Below are 15361 nucleotides of genomic sequence, written 5' to 3'. Positions count from 1 at the left end.
ATAACCAGTCGCCAGAGGAAATGAATGAAACGAGTGCTGCTGTGGACTGAAAGGTGTCCCCCAGAATTCCTGTGCTCAGGCCCTGTCTTTGGAGACGGGGCCTTTAAGGGGGAATTACGGTTAAATGAAGTCACAAGGCCTGATCCCGTCGGACGGGTGGTCTTGCAAGAAGGGAAGAGCACCACGTCTCTCTGCCAGATGAGCGCACGGGGAGAAGGCAGCCTCCAGAACTGTGAGGCATAAGCTTCTGTTGTTCGAGCACCCAGCCTGTGTGTTTTGTTACAGCAGCCATAGCTGACTGATACAAGTGTCCGCACTTTGGTTAACCCTTCGTTTCCTAGGACCTCACTCCTGGCAGCACCCCAACGTCCCGGCACCCAGATGATGTTCCCTCTCTAAACGTCACAGCCCGCATTTGTTTGCATCCTAATAGCGTGCCAGGATTTCAATCTAAGATGGAACCAGAGGATATAAAACGGAAAAGCTCACGCATGTGTCCTCAGAAAAAGAAAACTGAAGGACTGAGAAACAGAGCTCCCGTAAATGCCCCGTTTACAGAAAAGCGACAATATTGGAGCAGGGACTTGGTCAAGGGCTGCCTCATATCAGCCTTGGAAAGTTTGCTTATGATCTCTGGAGGTCTGGAAAAGAAATGACCTGGGTTGGGCTGAATTGAGCTTTGCCTGCCTGGACTGGTTTGGTCTGCTCAGGGGACTTTCAGGACTGGTCCCTTTTTTAAAAATTGTTTTTATTTTAATAGACGCTAACTGGACTCTCCCCTGTTTACGTTTCCTGCCCGTAAATACAGCCTGCTCCACAGCCTTAACCCACTCGCTTATGGCTCGCTACAGTTCACGTGTCCTGAATTGCAATTCCTCTGCTATTCCTGAATAAACTCACCTTTTTGACAGTTTTGAGCTTGCCTTGGTTTACCTTTTTTTGTGGGTCCATGATAGCTATTTTCATACTGTTCTCCTGTGTCTGAAAACAGACTCAAGTTCTCTGTTTCCAGTTTGAGGCCACCTCTGAAGGGCCTGCATTCCTTACTGCTTCTGGGGCAAGGCGATCATCAACACAGTTTACCATAAAAGGCACATATCAGGCTCTTTTCAGGGAGAAACTTGAGATTTAAGCACATTTGTGTGGGGTAAAAGAAAAAGAAACGCTATGTGTGTGTGTGTGCACATTCGCAGTTGTAAATGCAGGGAGAAAAGTCCAGAGCCTAAGAAGAAAATCACCAAACGTTACCAGTATTTGCTTCTGGGAAAGGAAAGGGGGTTCCTACCTGTATTCCCGCTGTACATTTTCATTCTGATTACTCCACTGATGGATGTCACGTTTTGCTTTGAGGCTGCATGTGGCCCAGAATTTCCAGCACTTGCCCCTGTTCTCTAGCTGTCACCTGACCTTGATGACAGCTGGCGGGGTCGTCGTCCTTGGCTGGCTGGTCTCTAGGATACGTCTCCTCGCAGGCTGCGTGGCCCGCCGCTTCCCAGAGGCAGGAGCTGCCTGTGTCAGGTGTTGATCACACCTTCGGAGCATGAGACCCGGTCGGGGGGCGGTGGGACAGGGGCCTGATGGCAGCACCTGCCTTGGGCCCTACCTGCTGAAGATCGAACCCGACTCCGTGCGGCTGAGCTCGTTTCAGGCCCACCTTGGGGACCCTTCTGGAGCCGGTCTCAGCTGTGGATGCTAGAGCTGGCTAGCCTGACGGGCAGAACCGGACGGAGCCCCCGACCCCAGGCCAGGTTCGCCGCGGGGCCTCCCACCCTTGCGCCGGCAGCGAACCACGAGGGGTCTGGAGGGGAGCTGGATCAGACCCCGAGTCAGACGGACTGGATTTCAGTTCTGTACCTCCACCTAGAGGCCGGGCCAACCGGACATGGCATTTAGCTGCCCTTCTGCTCCGCAGGAAAGATAGACCAGAGGGTTGTGTGGCTTTAATACGTTTGTGCCTAGAAAGTAATTGACAGGCGGGAGGGTTTAGTAAGTGCTGTTCTTACAGCTCCTGTTTCTGTTCTTTCTAACATTATGAAGCATCGTTATCCCCACTTGCCTGGATGACACACCTGGACGGGCAGAGAGTAAGAAACGGCTCATGGGCAGTAGGTCCTGGATCGAACCCAGAGCATCGGTGTAGCACAGCCGTCCTGACTGAACTCAGACCCCAGGCAGAAGCTGCCCGTGCTGAGTGTTTTCTTGGAGGTCATCCCCGATGTTGGTTTTATTTACAAAAACAATACACACGTGGCAAAAAGCTAAAACAACACTGATGCGTATCAACAGAAAATGAAAGCGGCCTGGAATTCTACCTCCCTCAGAAGGAAGGATGGCTAACAATTTGGTTTCTCTCAGTCCATGCCATTGTCCTGTGTACACACGGAGGTATCTCTCCACCAGGCCTCTATGCATACGTATATATCTTAAAGGAAACATACTGTAACACAGGTCTGCAGCATGCTTGATTCCCACTTTTCATTTGGACCTCTTTCTGTATCATTGGATCAACTTCATTTTTATAACACATGTACAATATGTGTGAATTCCACGGACAGTGGAATACTTCTGGAAAATTGACTTACGTTTGAAAGTTCTGGTAAGACATACATAAGATAAAGTTGACCGATGTAGCCGTTTTTAAGTGCCCAGCTCAGGGCCCTTAAGTACATCCACACTGTAGTGCAAACGTCCCCACAGTCCATCTCCAGAACGGCTCATCCCTCCAAAGGGAAACTCTGTGCCCAGGAAACAGGAACGCCGCCTCCTCCTTGCCCTTCGCCTCAGGTAGCCACCCTTCCACCTTCCGTCTCTGTGAATCTGGTCCCTCCGTGAGGACTCTAAGCACTTCCTATGAGTGACTTCATGTAGGTGGAATCGTACAGTAGTCGTCCTTTTGCAACTGGCTTATTTCACTTAGCGTAATTCTTCGAGGTTCACCCGCGTTGTAGCATGTGTCATAATCTCCCCCCTTTTGAAGGCTGAATAATATTTCGGAGCACTTTGAAGAAACACAAGACGGGTAGTAATTCTTTTTTGTTTAAGGCATTTTTAAAAATTGCAGTAGAGTTGATTTACAATGTTGTGTTAATGACTGCTGTGCAGCAAGGTGACTCAGTTGTACATCTATACGTTCTTTTTTTAAAATAGTCTTTTCCTTTATGGTTTATCGTAGGATATTGAGTAGAGTTCCCTGGGAGTGATGCTACAATCCAGAAAAATCTCTAGTAAACGACCTCCTGTCTTTTCTGCACTCACACCCTCTTCCTCTACTGAGTAGGGCAAACCTCAGAGATGGCGGTGTCGTGAATAGATGCTCTTAACTCCCACCCCACCTGCCTAGTAATCCTCCTGGGATGTGCTACGATGCCTCTGGCTTCTTTTCCAGAATTGAGTGTGGGACAGTGTCCCTCACTGGATATAAACACGATAAAGGTACCATTTAAGGTCATAACCCTCGTGCTCCCCTCAGGCAGGGGCAGACGTGCTCTGACACGTGGGACTGAGGGCAGAGCCTGCTGGTCAGTCACAGGTGTCCCCTTTTCACGAGGAAGCCCAGAACGGCCGCTTGCTACCAGTTACAGCTGTAGCCTCCCGATATCTGAGCTGGAAGGGACTCCAGCGCTGACTCTGGAGAATGTCTGCATCCCGTGGAAATGGGGGTTTTTGGGGGGTAGGAGCGTTTCGCTGACCACGTGTGTGTCCGCCTGGCACTTGGGTCTGGCTCTCCGGTCTAGCTAGGGAGGGCCGTGCCGCCCAGGGAGGCCATACAGTCTTTTCACCCTTGAAGGTGAGCCCACAGGGCTCGCCAATGTCCTTGATATATGGGACCTGCTTTTGTTTCACACGACAGCGAACAATACCTGCCGGTTGCCGAACACCTGCCAGGTTGATTTTTAGCGTTACCATTGTTGAGAACAAAGGCTGTTGGACGCATCCCAGAAACTGCGGGGGCTGATTGGTCCATCCAGTTTATTCTGGGTGTGGAGCAAAAGACCTGCCAGACCGTAAAGGGAGTAGAACCAGTTTTGTGTGTGCAACTATCCATTCCCATCAGACGTTTCCCCCACATCGTTTCCTGCTGTAACCAGCTCTTCCCACGGGTAATTGGTGCGCTGACCTTCCAGACATAAGAATGCTTAATGACGTCAGAAATCTGGAGCTGCCAAAGTCATCAGGATCTGGGAAAGCCTGTGCTGGAGCCGTAAGGAGGCAGGGTGTTCTGGGGGGAGGCCCCCCTGGATGAAGAGGCGGGGACCCTCCTGAATCAGGGCTCAGGTACATCTGGGCGTGGAGGATCTCATATGTTACAGGCCATCCGCCATCCTCGGTTTCCCATCTGGTAAAAGAAGAGGGTGAATTATATGGGTTTTTTTTTTTAGGGACCAGTTTCCAAACTAGGCAGCCCATCAGAATCACCTGGGACACCTTCACAAAATAGCTCCTGAATGAGAATTGCCCACAGTGAGACTCTAGAGTCTATCTTTTTAACACGCTCCCCAGATAACCGAGGCTCAGGCAATACCACGTGCTCTGTGCTCTCACACACCTGCCATAGTCCTTAGACTCACCAATGCACAGTTTTCCATTTAACATTTTGAAGTTGGGGTGAATCTTACAATTGATCATTAATAACAACATAAATATAATAAATTATAATATAATAATGATAGCAATGAATGTAAGGACTCTTCCCTCCCCCCATCAAAAAAAAGTGGTTAAAGAATTGTGAATGTTGCATTCAGTGGTATTTCTAAATTAAGGCAACACCACCTCATCTCATTTCTATGTTTACAGCAACCTTACAAAGCAGGTGTTGGGGAAGTATTTATCCCCTCTTCCCAGTAGAAGCAGACTCGAGTAGGTTGGGCAGGATATTGATGTATTGATTCAGTCAGTATTAATAATAAGCATCTTCCCCATGAGAGGTGCTGGGTTAGGTTTGGGGGTGCAGAGATGAACAAGGAACTGGTTTCCATCTCAAGGAGCTCAGAGGCTCGTGGGGACATAGCTGTACCCATGGCTGGTTCAAATAGCGGCGCCAGAAGGGCCCATGGGAGCCGTGGGGAAAGAGTGATTAGCTCTGACCTGGGGGTTAGTAGTGGACCCACTTCCCCTCCTTCCCACTTTCGCTCTATGGCCCTCACGCACCCAAGGGACTTATCAGAGTCAATGCCATGTGGAGGAAAGAGCTTGGACTCTGGTTATAATCTGCATGTTACCACTTTATTCATCCAACAGACGCTTGGAAGGCTTTTTTATCAATGTGGAGCCCAGCACCAAAAAAAAAAAAAAAGATGGACAAGACAGACACGAGCCTTCTTTCTTAGCCTGACACACAAATATTAAATAATTTTGCACGTATTAAATTCTCTGCAAGAGGAACATATTGTAGCATCCATGGGAGACCAGGGTCTCGGGCCTCATTTGGGTGTGAGGTTAGTCCCTTTAGAGCTTGGGATTTTGACGCTGAGATTGAAAAGATGAGCAGAGGTTGTCCAGGCAGAAGGAGTGGTACAGGGAGAGAGAGGGGAAGAGCGGGAATAGGGAACGGGACAGACCGGCATTATTGCATTTAGGAGGCGACAGAGGTGCCTTACAGCAAGAGCTGGGAGGTGACAGGGTGACGGGAAGGGATGAGGGCGGCAGGGGGAAGGGCTTAGAGGCCTGCTGAGAATTTGGGACCTCCCTCCAGGACAATGGGAAACCAGCGAAAGGTTTGTGTCTTTTAAAAGTACTTACTGTGGTGAAATATACATCGCATAAATGTCAGCATTTTAACCATGTTTAAGTGCACAGTTCAGTGGCTTTAAGTACATCCATACCGTTGTGCGGCCATCACCGCCATCCATCTCCAGAACGTCATCGTCCCGAAGTGAAATTAAACAGTGACGCCCCAGTCTCCCCCTTCCCGGCCCTGTGACCTGCCTCCATGAATTTGACTGCCTCAGGTCCTTCCTGCAAGAGGCGCCACACAGCATTCGCCCTATTGTGCCGGGCTTATTTCACAGAGCACAGTGTTGTCAGGTTCATCCGTATCGTAGCGTCATCAGAGTTTCCTTCCTCTTTAAGCCTTCACAGCATTCCATCACATGTATAGACCACATTTTGCTTATCCAGTCATTGGTTGGTGGACACCTATTACAAGGTTTTAAGGCAGAAAGTAACAGTCCCATTTAGGTCTCCCAGCTAGGAGGGGGAATCAAAAGATTCATCAAAAGGTTTATTTGGGTGTGGGGAGCGAGGGAGAGTCAAGCGCGTATTACCCCTAGGGGATGGGGCTGCCATTTTCAAGGAGGAGGTGCAGGTGAGGGGTTGAGCTTGGGGTATGTGGCGTTTCGGAAGCACGGGGCCATCCGAGCGCGGATTTATAAATCTGGAGTTCAGTCTAAGCGGGAGGTTCAGATGGGAAAGTCATCAGCAGTCGAGATCACAGTCAAAGTAGCCATTGAAGCTGAGGGGTGCATGTCATTCCCCAGGGCGAGGGCGCAGAGTGAAAGCAGAGAGGTCCAGGGGGATATCCCTGGGCGACTGTGATGTTTAAGGTCTAGTTGAGTTGGACCATCTGACCAAGAATGGTGAGCTAGAACATTCAGAGGGTACAGAACCAGAGGAGTGTGCTGTCATGAAAGCCGGGGAAGAAGAAGGGCTTCCAGGAAGAAGGAGTTTAGTTAAGGGAAGACCAAACATGTCCATTGATTTCAGCAGCACAGAAGTAATTGGTTACGTGGGTGAAGGCAACTTACATGTGTGCGACACACACCAGACAGGGGTGGATGGAGAAACCAAGGACACTGATACAAGGGAGGTTACCAGCTGTGTGTCCTTGGTCTAGTTGTTTAACCTCTCTGAGCCTTTATTTCTGAATCTGCAAAATGGTGAGTAGTGGATGCTCAAAAGACTCCCAACAACTCATTACAGCCGTGCACTCGGGTGGTAGGGACCCTACCTACCGGAGGTTGGTTGAGGGGATGTCGCTACCTCCCAAGCTGAGGCAGGGTCCCAGGAGCAGCAGGTGACCTTGACCTGGTGGCTGACTCCCCCCTTTCCCCGATCCATAGCAAGACAACAAAAGAGGCATCTTGAGGAGTTGGCGAGTGTCGTTCTCAACACCTGTACTCGGGTCTTTAAAGGGATGGGGGATTGGGAGTGAACATAGAGGGCCAGCCTCTTCTGCTGCAGACAAATATCTCTGGTGTTTGGTTTCTGGGAAGCCAGTGGAGGAGAAAGGAGACCGGGCTTTGGTCTGAGCTCTGGGGGTTACTGGCCGTGCGACCTTGGCATGCCACTGCTCTCCACCTGCAGAGTTCTTATCTGTGAGATGGAGGCTTCGCCAGCTAGAAAATTATGGAATGCATTCCTCACTGCTGGTGTGTTTGTATTACAAAGAGGTCCCTACCAGAGAAGGTTGTTGTGCTCCCTTGGACGAAAAGATGCTTCTGCAAAAAGCCAAGTACGTGCCTAGCTATAGTCACAGTTAACTTCCAAAACAACTCTGTGATCTGGGTACCGTTAGTCCCATTGAAGAGAGGATGATACCTAAGTCTCAGCGGCCAATGACTTGCCCAAGCAGGAGAGATAACGTTTGTTCCAGGCGGCAGTAAGGTATGTTTGGGCAGGAATCATGACTTTAAGCCGTAAGGGACCACTTGCTTCTCCTGCAAAAGGAATCAGTGGAGTAGGCCGCTGCCTGCAGGAACCCCCAATATTCTCTCCTGTCTTGGAAGTAAATCTAACCTGATATTCAGAGACACCCATTCCTTGATGTAATCAAATTTCCTGGTTTATATTCCATTTCTCCCCGAATCCCATTATTTCTCTGCTCTAGTCTCACTGACCCCCTCTGGATCCTGCTTTTCCTGCTTTTTAGACCTTTGGGCTACTTACTTGGGCCTGGGAGACCCTTTTCTCGGGACACACACAGTTGAAATTCTGTCCATCCGTCAAGGCCCGTGACCCTTTCTTGATCTCCTAATAGCTGTGACATTTTCCTCCTTCGGGGTCTTTACTGTATTTCATACTGCTCTCAGGGTTTTATGTTTGTCTGCCTTGAGCGAGCGTCATCTGTCTGTTTACCACCTTCGTATTAGAACAGTGAGTCTTTGAATGTCCTACACGCTGAGCCCATGACAATAGCTGGCACATAACGGAGGCTCAGCGGCTGCTTGAAACGCATCCATCCTTAACTGGTCTCGGGCTTGTGCGTGCACTCATCCATCCAGTACCTGATTGTTAGGGTCTGTGCAAGGTCTCATGCTAGGGGTAATGTTACAACAATGAATACGATATTTCACTGACTCTGGCTTGGAAGAAATGTCCCATCAAATAGCCACTTGTTTCTTCTGGGTGCCGCTTAACGGCTGGCACGTTTGCATGGTGTGTGATGCTTCCGATGAGCTGTCGGACCTCACGGTTCCTCGGTCGGAAGGGTGCTGACCTCTTCTGGTGTTTGCTCCAGGTATAGTCCCACGAGGGCAGGAAGGATAGGAGGACAAGGTGAAGGCCTAAGTAGGGCAGGGCCAGGACACGGAAGTCTGAAAGAGGTGTCCGGGAACACCGGGGAGAGAAGAAAGAATCCAAGATCTCCCCGCAGGCCACGTGGCTTCTGGAGTTCCCACCAGGCTGGCAAGGTGAAGGTGGCGTTTGCTCTCAAGCCATGGAGCTCAGAGCGCCTCAGGTTGGCTACTGGGCAGGCGAGCCCCCCTGTGCTGGGCATCAGGACCAGGCAGGAGACAGGTCGTCCTGGCCCCGGGTCTACACAGTCCCACTCCGCCGCCACCTGTGGACTTGAAAATCCAACTTCCTTGCAACGTGTCCAGCACTAAAGCAGGTATGATTTTTTAACAGTGTTGAGAGCGGAGTGTGTCCGAACAGTCCTGGAGCAGCTGTCTTAGCAGGACAAAAGGGGATGCTGCCTACCCGGCACCCCTGCCTTCCCCTCCTCCCCCCAGAGCTGCGTCCCCTTGGTGAAGCCCATGGAAGGCCAGGGTCAGTGTGAATGCTGGGTGCTGGGTCCCCAGTAAATTATTACATGCCTGCAGTAAACACACTGGCTCTGAGCCAGACTTTGGGTTGTTTTTGTTTTCTTTTTTTCTTGTTATTTAACAAATATTTATCGCAGACAAATATTTGTGCCAGACATTATGTCTGAGAATAAGCAACACCTTTCTGGGAACACTCCTAACAGCGATCATATTACGTGTTGGTCATTTGTAAGCAGAGCTGGAAAAACTACACAATTCTTGCCATTTGGATCTATTTTTCCAAACCCCTTGCACACCACCTGCTTGTTATCCACGAGCCAGGCTTTCTCATCGTGGGAAACTGCTTGTACTGTCTCCAGACAGGTGCTGCTGGGCGCTTACCCACATGGTAGAAAACCAAGCCAGATTCTCCAACAAGGGCGCAACCAGAATCCTCAGCAAGTCCCTCCCTGGGCCCTGGTTTCCTGCTTATTAAGAATGAGTTTATAGGGCTTCCCTGGTGGCGCAGTGGTTAAGAATCCGCCTGCCGGTGCAGGGGACACGGGTTCGAGCCCTGTTCCGGGAAGATCCCACACGCCGCGGAGCAACTAAGCCCGTGCGCCACAACTACTAAGCCTGCGCTCTAGAGCCCGTGAGACACAACTACTGAGCCCGCGTGCCACAACTACTGAAGGCTGCGTGCCTAGAGCCCGTGCTCTGCAACAAGAGAAGCCACCGCAGTGAGAAGCCCGCGCACCGCAACGAAGAGCAGCCCCCGCTCGCCGCAACTAGAGAAAGCCCACGCGCAGCAACGAAGACCCAATGCAGCCAAAAATGAATGAATGAATGAATAAATAAATTTATTAAAAAATAAGGAATGAGTTTACAAAACAGAAAACAAACTTACGGTTACCAAAGGGGAGTGGGGGAGGAATAAAGTAGGATTTGGGGATTAACGTATACAAACTACTATATATAAAATAGATAACCAACGAGGACCTACTGTATAGCACAGGGAACTATACTCAATATCTTATAATAACCTATAATGGAAGAGAATGTAAAAAAAGAATATATATATGTATATATAACAGAATCACTTTACCGTACACCTGAAACTAACACAACATTGTAAATCAGCTATATTTCAATAAAAAAAATTTTTTTAATGAGTTTATAGGGCTTCCCTGGTGGCGCAGTGGTTGAGAGTCCGCCTGCCGATGCAGGGGACGCGGGTTCGTGTCCCGGTCCGGGAAGATCCCACATGCCGCAGAGCGGCTGGGCCCGTGAGCCATGGCCGCTGAGCCTGCGCGTCCGGAGCCTGTGCTCCGCAACGGGAGAGGCCACAACAGTGAGAGGCCCGCGTACTGCCAAAAAAAAAAAAGAGTTTATAAAATAGATAAACAACAAGGACCTTTTGTATAGCACAGGGAACTATTCAGTATCTTGTAATAACCTATAATGGAAAAGAATCTGAAAAAGAATATATATACATACATATATAACTGAATCACTTTGCTGTACACCTGAAACTAACACAACATGTTAAATCAACTATACTTCAATAAAAAAATTTTTTTTTTAAAGAATGAGTTTGGCCCATACAATCTCTAAGGTCCTTTATCTTTTTGCGTTTTCGTCTGTAACGTGGGATGAAGCCTCTCCTTCGCGGGGAATTTATGCGCCGAGGAAGCCTTCGTTGCATCCAGGCTGGGTTACGGGACCAGGCAGTCCGGTATAGCATGGTGGACCTGCTGTCCTGGTTATCCTCCCAGAGGAACCAGGTGGCCTCGGGCAAGTAACTTTCCATGCCTCCGTTTCCCCATTTGTAAAATGGTGGTAATAAGCGTCTCTACGGCCCCTGACCCAGCCCACGGCTGCACAGGAAGGACCCGGGTCTCTGGAGGGAATTGGCTGTGGCAGGGTTTGGGAGGGGCTGGAAAGGCAGGTGTGCTCATAAGCTTACAGAGCTCGTCGCAACGTTCCAAGGGCCTTCTAGATCGACTGCCGTACCTGTGCCGCAGAAAGGACGCAGTCCCGTACAAAATCCACTTTCTGAACAAGAGTGTGGAGGGCTGGAGGGACAGCCATGCACGTGGAGAGCCACTATTCAGCCTTCCCCTGGGAGAAGCCCCGGCGTTTTCCCCCAGATTAAGGCTGGCTGAGTGTGCTGTGGCTTTTCTCCAGGCAGCCCTCGTGTTTCTTCTTTGCCCTCAGGGGTTCTGCTTCCAGAAAAAGCTAGATGGACTGGGTAGTTCTTTGCTGCGGGAGATGCCCTGTGCCTTGTAGCAGGAGGTGTTCAGGGCACGTCTGGCCCCGACCCGCTGGATGCCGATCGCACCCTCCATCGTGGAAGTTGAAAATGTCTCCAGACGTTCTGTCTCCAGACAGAATCTCTCCTGGTTGAGACCGCAGCTCGCAGGAGGATCTGAAGTTCCTGGGTTGGGGGGTGCTTGTCCCAGGGGAGCAGCTGCTCAGGAGCTGCACACAGACATCCGTCCAGTGCTGGGAGGGTTTGCTGAGCGAAGGAGGCTGCGTGGTGTCCTCAGTAAAGTCTAGGATTGGGTTTAAGTCCTTGCCTGACCGCCCACCAGCTGTGAGATCCTGGACAAGGCGGTCATTCAAACGTTCTGAGCCTCAGTTTCCCACCGTTCAAGGCTGTGGAGAGTGACAAAGTCCAGCTCACAGGATAGTGTAGGATAAATGAGAGGCTATGGTACTGCTCCACGCATGTAAGTCACCATTATTATCAGAAGGTAAATGGAACGCGTTCTTTATTATTGTGGGTGGCCAGACTTGAAGCAAGGGGCAGATTTTAGTGAGACATAAGCTCTAGTAAGTAAAATGTTTCAACACTCGGGTGGCCATTCAGAGGGTAGTGAGACCTCCTTTCGAGGAGGTATTCAAGCCAAAGCTTGAAGGCTATCTGTCCCCTTATCTAAAATGGGCTTCGTTTTGTTCCCTTTTTTCCCCTTGGTCCAGATCTTTCTTGCTCCTTTGTTCTGAAGGAAAGGCCTTTTTCAACCTCTAAGAAACCCAAGAGTTTACTAGCAGTTAGGGAGGGAGGGTGTTTTCTGAGAAGCGACGTCTCAGAGATGACAGTATACATTGGTTCTGGACCATCTGTATGGCACTCAGGCTCTGGAAAAGAAAGCGTTCCTCAAGGGCCCTGGGCTAGAAGGAGCTTCAAGACATATGCTGTCCGGGTAACTGAGGCAGGAGGCCCCTAGCGCTCACAACCACCGTTGTGCATCGCGAAGTGGGTGCAGCACGTGTTGGCAGAAGAAGCAACGGGTCCTGTTTCGGGTCAAGGTGTGAAAATACATTATTAGTCGTCAACAGCTGTTGGACACCTAGTCAGAACGCGGACCTCGGTTTTTCTGGATGTGCCCATCCTCCCCTGTGGCCAGTGGAGCAGTGGAAAGACGGGCCGAATGGCGGCACAGTCGTTTGTTTTTGACGGAACTTTTCCTCTTGATGACCCTGTGATTCACGCGCAGTGACAGTTGTTTACGGTCTCCGAGGTTCTTGGATGGTAAAAATAATCATCTCAAATGTACCGCATTAGTCTTTGTAGAGCTGCACCTCTAGTGAAATAATGCAAATTTCCCATTTTTAATACATTAACCCTTACTTCTAAGACTGAGTTAGAAGAGGAGTTTTCAACGCGGGCTGACTTTGCCTCCCAGGGGACATTTGGAAATTTCTGGAGACATTTTTGTCATAAGCCAGGGGGAGGTGTTAGTAGCATCTGGTGCACGAGGCCGAGGATACTGTTAAGCGTCTAAGCATCGTACGGTGCAGGGAACAGCCCTCGGGACCAAGGACCATCTGCTCAGAGTGACAACAGTGCTGAGGTTGAGAAGCCCCAGGTGAAAGACAGGTCACATCTTTCAGCTCTGCCGCTTATTATCCTGTTCCGATTCATGCTGTGACCATGTCGCCTGCCACGGTGCCACGGCGTGCCTGGGTTCCAGGAACGAGGATTCATTGTGAGGTCAGTGGAAGCAACCTGGATGTTGTGGGCTTGATCCTATCCAAGATAATTAGCAGGAGAGCCAGCCACGCACGGATCTGTTTCCCTTTACTCACGGGCAAACAGTTGCGGAGCTCCTAGCCCACGGCGGCCGTGCTGTGGCCCAGGCCTGCCCTCTCACCAGCCAGGACACGCGGGCAGCGGGCACAGGAAACAGGGGCTGGGCAGGAGCGTGTGACATAAGGGCCGGGGAGGTGAGATGGGAGATGTCCCCGCCCTGCTCTGAGGTTCTGAGCCATCACCGGGCTTTACAAACAATCCTGGGGGTGGGTCACAGCTACGGAAACCAGGGCGGGGGGCACAAACAGCGTTAACAAGGAGCCTTTCTGATTGAATAAATGTGCGTGAATTACTCTTAAACAGCCAACACAGTTTTTCGTTCTTGGACGTCAACCATTTCCTTTGAATCGAAGTATCACTGGTTGGTCCATTCATCCCACGACGTCCGTTGACCGTCTGCTGTGTGTCTGGGACCCTGCTCGCCCCAGGGTCGGTCATGAGCAGGGGTGCGGGGCTGCCCCCTGGCACCATCACGCCGTCCGCTTCACGCGTGGGCCTGGGTCCATTTGCCAACATGGGGAACTGCTGTGAGATGCGGGATCCTCGGTCTGGAGGCCGTGACTGGCGAGACTGGAGAGGTTTCTCAGATGCCCACGAGCGAGGCCTCTCACTGCTCCCCCGGGGTCCAGGCTGCAGGGGGCACGAGGCTGTGGTCAAGGGCTGCAGCCCAGCCGGCGATACTCCTGCAGGGCCCCCCTGTTTGGACAAGTGGTGGCTCTGTCTCTGATCCGACTCAGACAATTCGAGGACAACCAGGGCCCCTTGATACTGGAACACTTACTGTAGTGGATGAGATTAACCTAGAGGGAGAGATGGACAGCAGACACAAATGGTGCACACCTGTGTGTGTGTGTGTGTGTGTGTGTGTGTGTGTGCGCGTGTGCAGGAAAGAATCAGTGTGTGAGAAAACCGAGGCAGCAGAAAGCATGACGGAGGTAGTTTCGAGGGTGGGTCAGGGCAAGCATCTCTGAGGAGGGAGCCCGTGAGCTGAGTTGTGGACAGGACGAGGGCGCGAGCTCTGTGCGGGCTTTGGAGCGAGAGTCGTCTCACTGCTGCTTCCCAAACCTGCTCCTGTGTGCACACAGCTACATGCATGCATGCATGTGCACACGTGTGCATGCCACACAGACATATACCACACATACATACGATTTCATGACAGGTAGAAATAAAATTGTCAAGACTGTTACTATGTGAATATTTCTGGTAGACTTTGTTTTTTTGTTTTTTAATTAATTAATTTATTTATTTTTGGCTGTGTTGTGTCTTCATTGCTGTGCGCAGGCTTTCTCTAGTTGCGGCGAGCGGGGCTACTCTTCGTTGTGGTGCACGGGCTGCTCATTGCAATGGCTTCTCTTGTAGCAGAGCACGGGCTCTAGGTGCACAGGCTTCAGTAGTTATGGCACGAGGGCTCAGTAGTTGTGGCACGTGGGCTCAGTAGTTGTGGCTCGCAGGCTCTAGAGCGTAGGCTCAGTAGTTGTGGCGCACGGGCTTAGTTGCTCTGCGGCATGTGGGATCTTCCCGGAACGGGGCTCGAACCCGTGTCCCCTGCATCGGCAGGTGGATTCTTAACCACTGAGCCACCAGGGAAGCCCTCTGGTAGACGTTGAATGGTGTTTTCTAAACTCCCATGACACGCCTGAGAGTTGGTCACAGAGCGTAGGTGTCTCAGGGGGCAGGGACACGGTTTCAGAAGCAGCTCTGCCACCTTCTTCACCTTCAACATGTGAAGGACTTTCCAGCAGACTTCAGACTCGCCGATGGCTTAAAGGCCACATCAAGGTCAAATAAACTCAGTGATTGAGAAAACTTTGCTTAGCAAACAAACAAAAGACCCGTCTTATGGATCTTACGCAGGCTGGTGCAAAAGCAAAATGATGATATAGTTTAAAATTTTCTTGTTAAAGAACGAAAAAAGACAGAGCCTAGAAACTTCCAAGAAAGGTTATTTAGTGAAGAAGTCTGCCTCGTGCTCTGGAATCGTGTGTGTTTGTTTTTGTGTATCGTTCTCATATCAGTCCAATCAGAGAAGCAAGTCAACCTGATGTCACTTTCCAAAGTTAATAATGTCATTTTTCTTGCATTAAATTAACGATTCTTGGGCTTCCCTGGTGACGCGGTGGTTGAGAGTCCGCCTGCCGATGCAGGGGACACGGGTTCGTGCCCCGGTCTGGGAAGATCCCACACGCCGCGGAGCGGCTGGGCCCGTCAGCCGTGGCTGCTGAGCCTGCCCGTCCGGAGCCTGTGCTCCGCAAAGGGAGAGGCCACAGCGGTGAGAGGCCCGCGTACCGCAAAAAAAAAAAAA

The 15361-nt window shown here is 50.6% G+C and overlaps 1 long non-coding RNA gene across 1 annotated transcript; it reads left to right on the top strand.

The window, feature by feature from the left end:
- Positions 1 to 8522: 8522 nt before the first annotated feature.
- Positions 8523 to 9804, top strand: LOC125962838 (uncharacterized). The gene is made up of 2 exons (XR_007474638.1): positions 8523 to 8827; positions 9341 to 9804. It is a non-coding gene; the product is annotated as an uncharacterized LOC125962838 (long non-coding RNA).
- The last annotated feature ends 5557 nt before the right edge of the window (positions 9805 to 15361 follow it).

The sequence above is a fragment of the Orcinus orca genome, chromosome 21 (genome assembly GCF_937001465.1).
Source record: "Orcinus orca chromosome 21, mOrcOrc1.1, whole genome shotgun sequence".
Classification (NCBI taxonomy): domain Eukaryota; kingdom Metazoa; phylum Chordata; class Mammalia; order Artiodactyla; family Delphinidae; genus Orcinus; species Orcinus orca.
Note: the sequence above shows the minus strand (reverse complement) of the source record. Positions and strands in the feature narration are given on the sequence as shown.